The sequence below is a fragment of the Sus scrofa genome, chromosome 7 (genome assembly GCF_054392235.1).
Source record: "Sus scrofa isolate SSC_HxYL_T2T_F1_AM1 chromosome 7, Sscrofa_HxYL_maternal_Yorkshire_Landrace_v2.0, whole genome shotgun sequence".
Lineage (NCBI taxonomy): Eukaryota > Metazoa > Chordata > Mammalia > Artiodactyla > Suidae > Sus > Sus scrofa.
In genome coordinates, this window is record NC_139389.1 from 8,162,951 (window position 1) to 8,177,161 (window position 14,211).

Below are 14,211 nucleotides of genomic sequence, written 5' to 3' on the forward strand. Positions count from 1 at the left end.
GGGGCTGGGAAGGTCAGGTGACTTGGCAAGAGGACAGCCCTGAAGGGTCTTTCTAACGGCAGAAGCGGCGGCTCATGGTGAAGAGCAGGATGGATGTGGATAGTTCAGATGAGAGAACCACAGAAACCCAGGTGAGGGGTCAGGACATGTGAAGTGAGTTACAGACAGGTGAGGCTGAAGTGGGAGACGGTGAAAGGCAAATGCACATTAGATGTAAGGGCCCTGAACCAGACACATGGACTTGAATTTTATCCAAAGGCAGAGGGAAGCCACTGAAACTCTCTGAGAAGGAAAAGTGCACTTCTATGTGAAATTAGTGGCAGGTGAGTGACGGGGCACAGTCACTGCTTTTACATCCTTGTGTCTGTTTCCCACGAATTAGTGGGAAAGAATAAGAGCTTCTGAGTCAGAATCCTCGATCTACTCCCCACCTACTATTGCCACTTATGAGCTTGAGAAAGTTACCTAATCTCTCGGAACCTCCGTTTCCTCACGTATGAAATGATTTCAAATCTATCTCAATTTGTTGTGAGGCTTGACCAGTACAATTCTTGTAAAGTGTCGGTGCTGTTGGAATAAAATGGGCTGCAGACGTGCTTAACAAAGCCGTGCACTTGGGGCTCATTCTGAGCTGCAGTTTTCCAGCAACACTGACGGGCATGCTGCCTGGTCATCCCCTTGCCCCTCGCAGGATCCCTGTACCCACGCTGCCCTAATTGCCCACAACAGAGAGAACCATGCTGCTACCTTATTTTTTCTTCTTGAGTTGTTGTTATTTTGGTTGCCATTGAGCCCGTGTGTGTCTCCATTCTCCTCATTAGCATTCGTGTCTGCTGTCGTCAATGCCAGAAGCAGCCACCTGGACTGGCTCTGGGATCAGGACTTCTGGAAACCCAATCTGCCCAGTTACTTCCCATGCAAAGAAGCCAGTCAGAGAGCGGTGAAACCAACTGACCCCAACCCGGCCGTTTTTGCCTAGAGCTGGAAAACTAAAATTCCCTTTGTAGCTTCTCCCTTTCTTCTTTTTGAAGTTAATTGGGAGAGGGGAAGCCTGATGGGTATTCTCTGAAATGTCTCTAATCAGGACACTGCCTGGGGCTCAAGGCACTGCACAGAAGTAAAGCAAATTCTTATGTGTGAGAGTTTATTTGAAACCATAAGACGTTAAGCCAATAGCTATTACTGGCCAGAAATGTATTTATGTCCTCTGGTATGCTGTTTCTCTCCCATCTCTACACGTTGGGATTTTACAAAATTAATTTTATCCCCCTCCGGTCGACCCGGGCTCTCTCTGCTTCTGGACTGAGGCCTCATTTTCTCCTCATGTGGTAGCTCCTTCCTCACGGGTCCACTTGGTCCCTCGTCTCTGACCCTCCTGTTCCACCTCCCCCCACACAGCACACCCACCACTGCAGCCCGTTCCAGGTGAGGAGTACCTGGACTTGGCTCCCAGGAAAAGACTTGAGAAGCTCCAGGTCAGAAGGAGAAAAGCCAGAGCAGAGGGAGGGAAGAGGGAGAGAGGGAGCGGGAGCGGGGGGAGGGCAGAGAGAATGAGCCAGGGATTGATTGACAGTTGGGGAAAAGCCCTGACCTGCTAAGACACCTCTTGCAAAGACATGGAAGAAGGGGAGGTAAGATCCGGTGTGGCTGAGGGTAAGTAGGCAGTATTGATACAATATCTGTGTTACATTATTATGAAATGAGCACGCACACGTGCACACACACACACACACACACAGGAATACTCACTCTCCCCTTCCCTTTAAGAAGAAAGAACCTTGGAGCAGATGGTTCTGTACTTGTGTTAGTGACTCTTGCTGTGGGCTTCTGCTGTGGTTGTTGACTGTGCATTTCCTGGTCTTATGGAGACTGGAGTTATTTCCATAAGAACACTTCTAGTCCACATTTTCATTCTTGCGTGCCCGAGAAGCCCAAATCCTGCTAAAACTTTAAAGGCTATATTTTACCTCTTTAATTTTCCTACTGATTAATTGCATTTAAAATAAAATATCTTTTTTTTTTTTTGTCTTTTTCTTTTAGGGCTGCACATGTAGCCCATGGAAGTTCCCAGGCTAGGGGTCGAATTGGAGCAGTAGCTTCTGGCTACAGCCACAGCAACACGGGATCCAAGCAGCATCTGCAACCTACAGCACAGCTCACGGCAACGCCGGATCCTTAACCTACTGAGTGAGGGCAGGGATCGAACCTGCGTCCTCATGGGTACTAGGGTTTGTTTCTGCTGAGCCACGGCAGTAACTCTCTAAAATATCTTTCAAATCAACTTGATACCAGCAGGACTGTCAGACTTTCTTCCTGGATTTAGAAACAGGTATAGAGGCTTTCAGTGCTAAGAGATAAGCAAACATAGCTAGATCGAGAAATAATTTATGGAGCAAATAATTTGTTCTTAGTTTAAATTGGTGGGAAGGGCCTCATGAATGATATCTGGAGTGAATAAAACATTTTTATTTGTTTTATTTAAACATTAAATAGTTTAAAGCAACTAAGACTTTGGGGATGCATTATAGGCATACTTTATGAACTGTAGATTAGATAACAGTATCATAACGATGTTAAATTTCCTGGCTGGGATATCTATACCATGGGTATATAAGATGCATCTTTGTTCTCAGGCAAACACTGGTATATTCAGAGGTAAAGAGGAATACTATATGCAACTGACTCATATTAATATTAATGTTAATTATATACATTATACTGCTATTTATAAATTATATTAATAATTATATGCACAAAGACAGAGAATGAATGCAAAGCACATATGGATCAATGTTAAAATCTGGATTATCTGGGTAAAGAATGTATGAGAGTTCTCTGTGTAATTTTAGCAATTTTCTGTAACTGAAATTATTTCAAATAAAAAGTTTAAATGTATGTATATATGAATACATGTGCATGCATAATGCATATACAATAGAGCCATACCAAAATCCAAGAATACTCAAGACCCTCATAAATAAAAGTGCACACTATTTGCATCTAACCTATGCACATTCTCCCTTATACTTTAAATCATCTCTAGGTTACTTGTAGTAACTAATACAATGTAAATCCTGTGTAAATAGTTGTAGATACAATGTAGATGGAATGTATATAGTTGTCCACATGCAGCAAATTCAAGTTTTGCTTTGGGGAACTTTCTAGGATTTTTTCTCAGAGTATTTTGGATCCACTGTTGGTTGAATCCCTGGATTCAGAGCTCCAGGACACAGAGGACCAACTGTATGTATACGTGTACACTGATAATACACATATATAATATATTCATGTTTTGAATTTCACCTCTAGACTGAGATGGCACCAGCTGCAGTATTTTCATGAAATGCGCAGAGTCGGGTGATTCTATCTGCACTCCATGTTGATATGGGGGTGGCTGCCTCCCCACCAGGCACGCCCGTAAGTGAAGGAGCCCTGAGAGTGAGTTCCCTTAGTTTCCACAGTGAGCTGACATTTGAATCCTCGGCTCACTGTGCCACCTGATTATCACAGGCAGGGGAATAGCAGGAGCTCCTTCCCCAGCAGCAACAAAATGCCAACTAAGTGGCTTATTTGCAAATTACCAAATACAACCATTAGGTTATTTCTTCACAGAATCCCCAGTGTAAATCAATCTTCAGAATCTCAGGATTCAAATGAGGTGAACTGATGAAAAAGCCCTGGGATTGACAGACACAAACTACTAAACATAAACTAGATAAGCAACAAAGATTTACTATATAGCAAAGGGAACTGTACTCAATATCCTGTAATAGCCTATAATGAAATATAATCTGAAAAAAAAACTGAATCACTTTGCTGTACACCTGAAATGAACATAATATTGTAAATCAACTGTACTTGAATTTAAAGAAAGTCTTTGGGGAGCTCCCTGGGGGTCTAGCAGGTAAGGATTCAGCATTGTCACTGCTGTGGCACGGGTTCAATCCCTGGTCTGGAACTTCTGCATGCTTCAGGCAAAGCCAAAACAAACAAACAAACAAACAAACAAACAAACAAACAAAAACCCAAAAGGCTTCTTTTAAATCAGAGCACTCTCCTTGGCTCTGCTGAGCTGAGCTGGAGATTCTTGTTCTGATTCCGTTCTTTGAAGGTATTCAGCAAATACCTTCATCTCTATCTCAGCCTCTATGGCCTTTTTCTTTCTGCCTGTAAAACTTTGGTGTGCCCAGGATAGATCATAGGATCTTTCCTCAGTTCCAAAAACTCTGGGGAGAGTATGGTGCTAACAGGAAGCTCCATATGGGAGGAGTCGATCCTGAGGGAAACAGGCTAAAAACAAACAGAACCCATCTTTTACTTCCACCTTTCCCGGGATGCCTCTACTTTCTACCACTCACTCCTGGTCTTTCAGGTTTCTGCATCTTATAAGAACTTCCTGCTTTTGGCCTGAAAGATATTCTCAAAACATCAAAGACCTTGAAACAAGGAAAATAACAACAAAGACTGCTTTTCATATTTAAATTTTTAAATGGAGGAAAAAAACCCCACCCAAACCAAAAATCCTCCTTGACAGGTTCAAAGTTTAATTGGATATGAAGAGAATCTGACAGCTCGAGTTCAAGGGCTAGCTGCAGGCACAACTGGGATGTGGGCGAGCCTGGTCCTTATTTGGGGACCCTGCTTCCCCTCAGGGCCCATGGCCTCAGGATGCCTGGCCAAAGGACCCCAGCCAGGTCGCCCTGCCCCCAGCACAGTGGGTTTGGTGGAAGAATGTGTTAATGAAAAATGATTCCTGACGCTTGTTAAAGACCCTAAGGCTGACTCTGCTCAGGAGGGAACCCTCAGGACAGGTACAGGGATGATTCCAATGGGGAGGTAAGACTATTGGCACCATTCTCCCAAGAGCATTTGTTCACTTCATGTCTCCGTGTCACATTTTGGTAATTCTCATACTATTTCAAACTTTTTCATTATTATTATGTTTGTCACGGTGTCTGGGATCAGCGATCTTGGATGTTCCTGCTATCGCTCGGTGAAGGGTAAGATTATGGTTAGTATTTTTTAGCAAGAAAGTATTTTTAAAATAAGATGTTTTTTAAACGCAATCCTACCACACACTTAACAGACTGCAGTGCAGTGTAAACATAACTTGTATAGGCGCTGCGAAGCCAAAAAACCTGTGTGACTTGCTTTATTGTGATGGTCTGGGACCGAACCCACAATATCTCTGAGGTCTACCTGTACCTGCTTTCACGAACTGAAAGAAATCTGAAAAGGATTTTTGCTATTAAGAATAAAGGCAAAAAATCAAAATAGCATTGGTGCTTTAGCTCTACTTTTGCATCCCTTTGGAAGCAGCTTATGAAAGGTTTCATAGGAACGCTCTACTTGCAGGTCTCGGGGCTCAGGGTGAGGGGACCTGCACCTCTCAAATCCATCTACCTGGATGTCTGTCTGGTGCACAGCAGCCGAGCTGTCCACAGGTAGGTGCTCTGTGGCACCTGGAGGCCCTGCCCACACCCCCGCCGCCGGGAAACGCTCATTTCAATAACTCACAGGCAATCATGCCCTGCTTTTGCTTTTGCAGAGGGATTTACTAAAAAGGAACTTGGGGCCTTTGGCTTTAAATGTCAAAGCAATGTTTCTCCCTTAAAAATAAAATTTTTCCTTTGGTTCTTCGGAAAGTCACTGATAAGACCAAAAGGGGTAAAGCAGGGAAGGAACAAGCAGAAGAGAAACCTTGGCACCAGTGCCTGGAAAATGGCTCTCTGTGGGTGGAAACTGTTCCAGTTGTTTCTCCAAGGCAAGACTGGAAGCAAAGAAATCATGCAGAAAAGCGCATGGAAAATCGGAGCAAAATATTTTTAGCTGGTTGACCTTTTCGTAAGAGTTGTATCTCCTTTAAAAGGAAAAATTATCGGAAGAATGTTGTGCTACTAATACTTGGAAGGGCGGGAAGAGGTGGGGGGATAAACCAGAGGAAAAAATATCCAAGTTTGTGGTATATACTTTGGGGGCCTCGGGGCCCAGGAGCTCATCTTTCTGGACTGGATGGTTCTGAAGCTTGGCTCTTGCACTCCTGGCCTACTGCAATGTGTCTGCAGAGGCATTTCTCAATTCTCGAAATGTTCCCAGGCAGACCCCTCCCTCTCTGCTTCCCTTCCTTCCTCCTCCGTCCTTTCTTCCTTCTCGTTTCCTCACTGTATCCAGGAAAAGGCAGCACTGAAAGGCGAAGAGGCTTCCAGTTGAGAGCATAGATTTCAGTTATATCGTCCTGAATCTGAGTCTGGACTCTGCGACTTACTCTATGAGTGACTTTGGACAAGTTACTTAATTTGTCTGGGCCTCAATTTCCTCATCTGTGTAATGGGAAGGATACGGGTACCCTCCTCGCAGGGAGGATTAAATGAGAGAGCACATGTTACGTGCTCAAGAAAACTGAATTCTCAGGAAAGGGAGGAGCTTGCGGAAACTGCGGACTGTCCGCCTGAGGGGAGACGAGGCGTAGAGCGCAGGATAAGCCAGAGGGCGAGGATCCCTGTGCAGCCCTCCCTGAGTCTCACACTTTCCAGTCTCACTCCAGCACTCCCTGACTTTATTCCATATGGTGGGGTGGATTTTTTTGACAGAAGAAACCGAACCACTCCCACTCTGTGTTCCGCAAAATTCTCTGATAATGGGTTCTTTCTCAAAGACTCCACTTTCCCCCAAATAAAGGCAACTCTGGGTAAGGCCACGGAGCATATGAAGTGTTGTCTTGGTGCTGCGTTCCTTTTGTTCCACTCTACCTCCTCTTTCTGTGGGTTTCTCATCACCATTTCCCCCCCCCATCCTAAAATCCCAAGGGGTCTTGCTGTCCAGAAGTCTTCGCTGCTGCAGCACATCCACTTGGCCTGTGCCAGTGACCTCGTGCCACTCTCCTTTCCTGGGATGGCTGATATCGGCTAATTTTTCGGAGGCAGCATGCGTCTAAGCCCATCCACGAGTGACCACTCTGAAAGGCCTCTGCTTTACTGTGCTTCTCTGCTTCTTGTGAGTTCAAAGGCAAGTCTCTAATAGTGACACAGGCAGCACGCTGTTCCCAAGGAGTAAGGAATTTCCAGGGCACCCTCAGTTGTACCCTCACATGGGGAGTTCCCTGACTCCAGCCATGACCGTGACCAGGATCACAACTCCCAAGATCCTCAGAGCTGGAGAGAGGGAGCAGCTGCCCAGTGAAAGCTAGACAGGTCAGGCACCAGGCGGAGGTGGCAGAGCGGGCCCGCCATCCTGCAGGCAGCAACCTGGTCATCCTGGCTATTCTACTAGCTCAGCACCATTCTTGGAAAGGATGCAACGTCTTTTCCTTTGCTCAGAAGAGCCCTTTGGGTGCACTTTCTCCTGGACTTTCAAGGGCTGTTGGAAAGGAGTGAGCCTCCAGGGCCTGTGTGCTGTATTTTAAGGGCTCTTTGGGGTCCAGACCTCCTGCACATATCAAGATTCTTTCCTATTTAACCAGAGAGGGATTTTACACTGTTTCCACTCCTGCTAAACCTAGTCCCACCTCTGCTGCCCCTCCTCCCTGACCCCCTGGCTCAGCAAATGACCTTACCTCATCTGGAGGGGGCGTCCACCTCTCTGACCTACTTGCTACCCTCACCAGTCTTCCCCTCCTTCCTGCCGCTCTTCCTCTCCAAGGCTAATGCCCTTTGTCTCTGACCTTGACTTTGAGCCCTCCTACAAACCCACTGGCTTTCTTCTAGCACCGAGTCTTCCCTTTCTGGTCCTGTGGCTTTCTCCTCATGGATTAGGAGGGATCTCACATCTCCCTAGGCTCACTGAATGGGGACTAAGTCCACGACCCGTTCTGCCTCTGCGCTGCCCTCACCTCTCCCTCCTCCCTCCCCTGCTGCTTCTCAGAACCTCCACTCTCGGCGCACATGCACAGGTCCATCCCCGCTCTCTCTCTGACTCCTCGAACTGCAGGCTTCCTGGATGTGGAAGCCAAAACCCTCCTTCCCAGGCCCCATCCTCGTCCCCGTTCCACTCTAACGTCTCCTTTCTGAAACCTCTCGTTTCCCCACCGTCCTTCTCTGCCCGCAGCTTTCTCTAACCCTTGAAATTACTGTGTTCCCTTTACTGTGTCTCTCGTCCTTCTCCCCTGCCTCCTCCTTTCCAAATGTACAGGTTCTGTCCTGGCCTATGGTTCATTTTCTCTAAATACACTCTTTTGTCTTTTTTTCCCCTTTCTTCCGACTTCATCTGTAGAAAACATGTAAATTGACACTTTAGGCGCTACCTCTTTTCTGAGTTTGTTTTCCCTTCCTTCCTTCCTTTCTTCCCTATTTCTTGCTTCTCTCCCTCCCTTCTTTCCTCTTATCCATTCAAAAGGTATTTACTGAGTATCTTCTGTGGGCCAGGTACTGTACCACAACATTAAAATGGCAATTACAATGAAACGTGGTAACTGCTGTGACGTGGGAGGCATGGGACATTATGCGAGCCCCTGGCAAGGGCACCTAAGTCAGAATGTGAGTAGAGAGGACGAGGAAAGGCCTCCTCTAAGGAAGTGGCGTTTGGGCGGCCATGGCAGGAGGGAGCGGAGGAGCCTGAATGGCGGGGGGAGCGTTCGGGCAGATCTGGGGCCCGTCTTCCCCTCCTGCCCTCCCGTACATTCTTGCAGATGCTTGCCTGGCTAGGCGTCCCCCAGGGACAGACACCTCAAACCGGACAGATTTCAGACGGAACCCATTATCTCTTTCCATTCTTCCCATGCTCTTTACCAAACTCAACTGCATCAGGACTACAGCTGTGGGAGGCCTTGGCAGAATACGGTGATGGAGGAATCTGGTTCCCTTGTGAGATCATTCTCATCAAACCCATCTGAAAGACTTCATTCAGGCGGAGGGTCAAGAATCCCTGCGGAATTCAGCCTAGGACCACTCACCCCCAGTAATATATAGGTTGTTCATGAATTTCTGAAACTCTTGGGCTGCCCCACCTACGCTGGCAGATGTCTACGAGACACACACAGATAAGGGTCCTGCTTGGATCCTATCCTGGAGAGCTGGGTCAGAGCACATGTCAGCTAATTAAGACTGCAGAACATGAAGTGACAGAGAAAAGCAGTAAGATAGTCAAGAATTCACCCTCCTAGGAGAGGACAGTGGCCAGTGACCATCTGTAATGTGCAGGAGTAGAACTGAAAGCATAGGATGCTGTCTGGAGTCAGGCAGATTGTCCACACAAGACAAGTGAGGGCTCAGTTTCAGAAGAGCACTCAGCTAGAAGGGACTGGCCTTCGGCTGAGAGGTACTTTCTAACTGGGTAGTTGTGGTGTAAGTGCCAGACAAATCATGGTTTTTTTTTTTGTTTGTTTTGTTTTGTTTTGTTTTTTGTTTTTAGGGCAGCACCCACGGTATATGGAGATTCCCAGGCTTCTAATTGGAGCTGTAGCTGCCGGCCTACACCACAGCCACAGAAACCCCAGATCCGAGCCATGTCTGTGACCTACACCACAGCTCACGGCAATGCAGATCCTCAACCCACTGAGCGAGTCCAGGGAGCAAACCCGCAACCTCATGGTTCCTAGTCGGATTCATTTCCACTATGCCATGGCGGGAACTCCCTAGTGTTTGGATTATAATGTAAGTACTCTATGTTAAGCTTTAGATTGCTGAGGCATCATTTCAAAGACATCCATCTCAAAAAACACACTGCCTGCTACCCTTCTAGACCAGAGCCAGCTGTCCCACCCATGAAGTCCCCTTGTAGCAAGCCCTGAGTGACCTCAATAGATGCCCTTTTAACCCCTGCTTTCCCCTCCCTGCACTTGAATTCCCACTCTTACGGTGTAAATTCACCAATCAAGGTTGAACCCAGGAAACCCTTGGCATCCCACCCTCAACCCCAGATCCATGCTCTCCCTCTCCCATTGACCTTTCCGTGTGGCCTCAAGTGTGCTGTGTTCCCTCCAGGACATGTGAGTTTTCAAAATTCCATGACAGTTGTCACTGAGGTGCCCCCTGCAATCATAATAAGAACCGCAAGGCTGGTCCAGCCTCAATATTGGCTTCGATGGGGAGTATCTGTCACAGATATTAACAGGCTCCTGTTAACAGCAGGGGTCCAGGTGGGCGCCCCAGGCATTCTTGGCTGATAGTATTTCTATTGATAGGCTGAGACGACCCAAAGCAGTAGCCCTGAGAGAGAAACCTTTTATTTGCAGTCAGAAATTTAACCCCTGGAGACAGCAATAACCAGGATGACTTAAGCTGGCCAGGAAACTGGGAAAGAGGGAAGGGAGATGGGGGTGGGAGCACGGGCGGCGCAGCATCCGGCACTTCGTTTGCCTTACTGTGTTCAAGGCAGCCAGCATCTTTCACAATCATGCTCTCTAGACCCTGCCTTGCCTTTTAAAATGTCACCATGCCTCTGTAAAAGGCTCTGTGGAGGAATAACAGTGCAAACCCCCATTCTTCCTCAGAGCCTAAAGGAGTCCATTTTTATCAGCTTCCAGAAGTTTCCTTTTGGAATCATCTGCTAATCACCCTTATTTTAAAAACTTGGAATGGGTAGCATAACTACAAAGGACTCGTCGGAAGCCAGACAGGACTTCCAGATCCACAAACCACTATCTCCAGGAACCCAGGGCAGAACCTTCAGGGCTCCAATTTGGAGCTTTCCAGTCAAGGATCCACTCCCATTCTTGGTCTGGCTGCCCCGGGGCGGCAGTGGGGTGGGGGGGTGCAGGAGCCCTGGGAAAGGAAGAAATCCAGATTGCAACACCACTTGTCCTGCTTCTCCTAATGCCCGCCTTCTTCCCCACTAGAGTTTGGGCACTCCCAGGCACCGTCTGTTCTCATACAAAGGAAAAAATAGATGTGTTGTGAATTCCCTGTGTGCCCGGCTTGGTTACCTGATGTTGAGATGCTTTGTTTTCTTGGATGCCTAGAGCTGTACGCGGTCCCTTCTGGGGCAAATGCTTTGTGTAGACATAAACAGCCAACCAGGCTGCAGGCAAACAACGTGTAGCTGCCTTTTCTTTCTTCGGAGCTACATTCCTGCAGAGATAAATATACAGAAAGAGATTATAAAGGAGGAAGGACGGCGTGTCAGCGTGAGGGCTCTGAGAACAAAAGGGTTATCATGTGCAGAGGCTGAAAACAGAATATAAAGCAATCAGGACCGGGAAGCAGTGGAGGCCTCCTAGGGAATAATCTGCCAAGAAATCCTGAACCTCCCAGGAAAACAAGCCATGGTTAGAATTGGTGTGAAAGCGAAACTTGGAAATCCATGTTGAGGAATGTACTGGATGGAGAGGAAAGAAGCCACGCCTTCCTTCTTTGCTCTGAGCCTGTCACCTTGGCCGTGGGCAAAAGGCCTTCCTGGGAAGCTGCCCCGTTGAATGCAGTGGAGCTGGGCTGGTGAGAGGGTGGGGTAGGCCTTTGACATGAGCCATGCTAATAGTTCAAATAGGAAGATGGTAGCAGGGCTGCATGTATCTAAAACGAGACATAGTATATTAATTTTACACTTCAGATTTTTTAAAAAGCAGATGCTCTCCTCTACTCCCTTGAGCTCTTTGGCAAGCTTGCTAGAACCCTGGGAACCAAGGCAGGCTGTCCCCAGTCCTTACCCTGTAGAGTCTCTGTTTTTTGCAGATCAAAAAGCTAATGAAAACCTGTGCAGAAAGGGCAGGGCTAGTTTAGATTGCTTCAGTGGGTAGTTAACCTTGGAAGGAAAGACTCTGCACTTGTGGTCAGCTTCCTCCCCCTGGCAGGCACTTCCATCAGCTTTCCTTCAATTCCAGTACATCTTGTTTACAGGCCACAGGCTGGTTTAAGATCCAGTTGGCCACCAGCCCGGTCAGGACAGAGGCTGCAGCCACTGAACTGCTCTGGGAACTGTCAGCTATGAGTGCAGCCAATGAGGTTAAAAAAAAAAATTAAGGAAAGGAAGCAGCCTTTTAAGAAACCTCGGCCTTCTGATTAAAGTAAGAATTAAGCCATTAATTCTAACTTTTCGAAACAAAAGCCCTTGCAGCTAGAGACCCAAGCTCAGTACCTCAGTCAGTAGCCAGGGTTGCATGCAAAGATCAGTTTAAACAGCTGTCATCCACCTGCCTCCACTTAAAGGGCATTTTCAAGGTGGAAAGTGCGCCCAACCAGAAGTGGGACTGCCCCATTCTGAGTTTGCCTTGAAAGCCAGAAATGACCCTCCTCCTCAAATTCAATTCCCAGTTGAATTCCAAGCTATCTCTGCCTATAAATAGATTTGTAATGACTTTGTTGCTGTTGGTGGGATGGTGATTTATGATTTAATTAAGAATAGTCCTCATTCTTAACAAGATTACCATCTTAAAGACATGAAATATAGAGCATGTTCCACGTAACCCAGTGATGACAAAAGAGGCTCTTCCATGCATTTTTGTAGCTTGAAATGAACCCACAACCACAGCCTACGGAAGTATGTATATTTTAGAGAACCTGAAGGTAGTTTAAGGGTCTTGCTGACCTCGTTAAAAGACACAACTTATGGAACTGAAAGAAGAGGGACTAGATAAGAGGGACTTGCATCAATTATGGGCTGGGCAGGTAGACGAAAAGGATAGATATTTCATAAAGAGATGGAATTAAGGTCTCAGCCCCAAAGGCTCCCTGTCTTACTCCTCATGGACCCAGTCTCATGGCCTGGCTCCAGCTCTTGAGCCCTGTGGCTCCCCAAGGCCTCCATTCCTACATCACTATGGAGGGAGCTGCAAAATGCAGTGTTGATCTTGGAGATAATCTGATGCTGCCAGGAAAAGGCTTGCTAAAAGCTCTGCAGAATTAACATGCATCTGGTAGAAACCAGTGCAAGCAAGCAGAGCTAAGCCAGCCCTCCCCCAGCCCTTTCCCCAGGCCCTTCGGCTTTGACCTCAACCTCACCCTCTTCTGTCTTTCCTTAATTCAAGTCCAGAGTCCCTTTCACACCAGTTGTGCTGCCAGCACTGTCAAGAGGCCTGATGCAGCATGAATTCCTGCCCAGGGATGGATGGAGAGACTCATGGAATCTCAGAAAAAGAGAGCACAGGAAGCTTATAAAGAGTTTTTCTGTGTAGCCTGTGTCCTACAAGCAGGGACTCTGGAAACCAGTCCCTCCAGATAACTGGCTTCAAAGACATCTGGGGGTGGGGACCCCACAGGCCTGAGGGCTCATGTCTGTGTTTTGTTCCAGGTGGTGTGAGATTCTTCTATTAGTCCTATTAATATCTATCCTGTTTTTTCTACACCCACTCTGACACCTCTCTTGTCACATCTTAATCACATGCCTGTGAGTTTGACGTCCATTCTCCAGAGAGTACCCTCCTCCACCCCAATACCTCTCCAGCCTTCCATTTAGATCCACATTGACCAGAAGGGTTTGTTGGTTCTGTGTAAATACCTGATGCTTTTGAATTTTGGAGATGAGGCAGATGTAGTCATTCATTCAAAAATTAATTTTAAGGGTCTCATGTATGCCAGTCACTATTCTGTGTACTTGGGATACATAAAGAAACAACAACAAAAATTGTTGCTTTGAAAGCTTACATTGTAAGGAAGGGAAGGGAGTGTGGGGGACAGATGGTAAACAATAAACGATAAACTGCACGGCACATTAGAAGTTATAAATACCAGAGGAAAAAACAGAGCAGGTAAAGGGACATCTGGTGTGCAGGTGGCGTGGGGAAGAAAAGATTGTAATCAAATGTTCGAGTATTTCTTTATTGAATGAGTAGGAAAAATAACAAACAGTTTTTCTGTTCCTTCCTGTGAAGAAGTGGTCCTACCCATAAACAGATATTGGGGTGGTGATACATACACCACTACCTGCAGAGTCACATTTTACTTTTTGCAAATATTTACGTGTATTTGTAGGATGATATTCCTGTTATTTTATATTTAGAAATATTCTACATATATATTGTATATATAGTCATACATACATTACAGTTTAACTGAAAAATGTACACCTTCAAGGAGCGTTGATGACTCTTTCAAGTCAAGCAGACATAAAGAAATTCTTGTTCCCCAAACAGTCTTTTCGTTTACTCAGGAAGAACTTTCTAACCTGACCAATTTACAGTGTGCGGTAACACAAGCCGCAGAAGCATCTCCCCGCCTTTTGACCCTGTCTTGCTGATCAGGCTTAAAGCTGCTTCATGCTGGCCTTGAGCCCACGATGGCTACTGGGAGCAGAGGGGATTCTGGACACCAGGGCTGGCACAGTGAGTGGAGACGCACGCTCTCC

General features: G+C 46.5%; 2 long non-coding RNA genes across 2 annotated transcripts in view; one reads left to right on the forward strand and one right to left on the reverse strand.

Moving 5' to 3' along the window:
• Positions 1-14,211, forward strand: part of LOC146401174 (uncharacterized) — a 1,049,691-nt gene that overhangs the window by 344,733 nt on the left and 690,747 nt on the right. The gene's annotated exons all lie outside the window — the stretch shown is intronic.
• On the reverse strand, positions 10,142-11,011 carry LOC110261703 (uncharacterized). Its single transcript, XR_002346166.2, has 2 exons — positions 10,859-11,011; positions 10,142-10,697 (listed from the first exon to the last, which is right to left on the reverse strand). It is a non-coding gene; the product is annotated as an uncharacterized LOC110261703 (long non-coding RNA).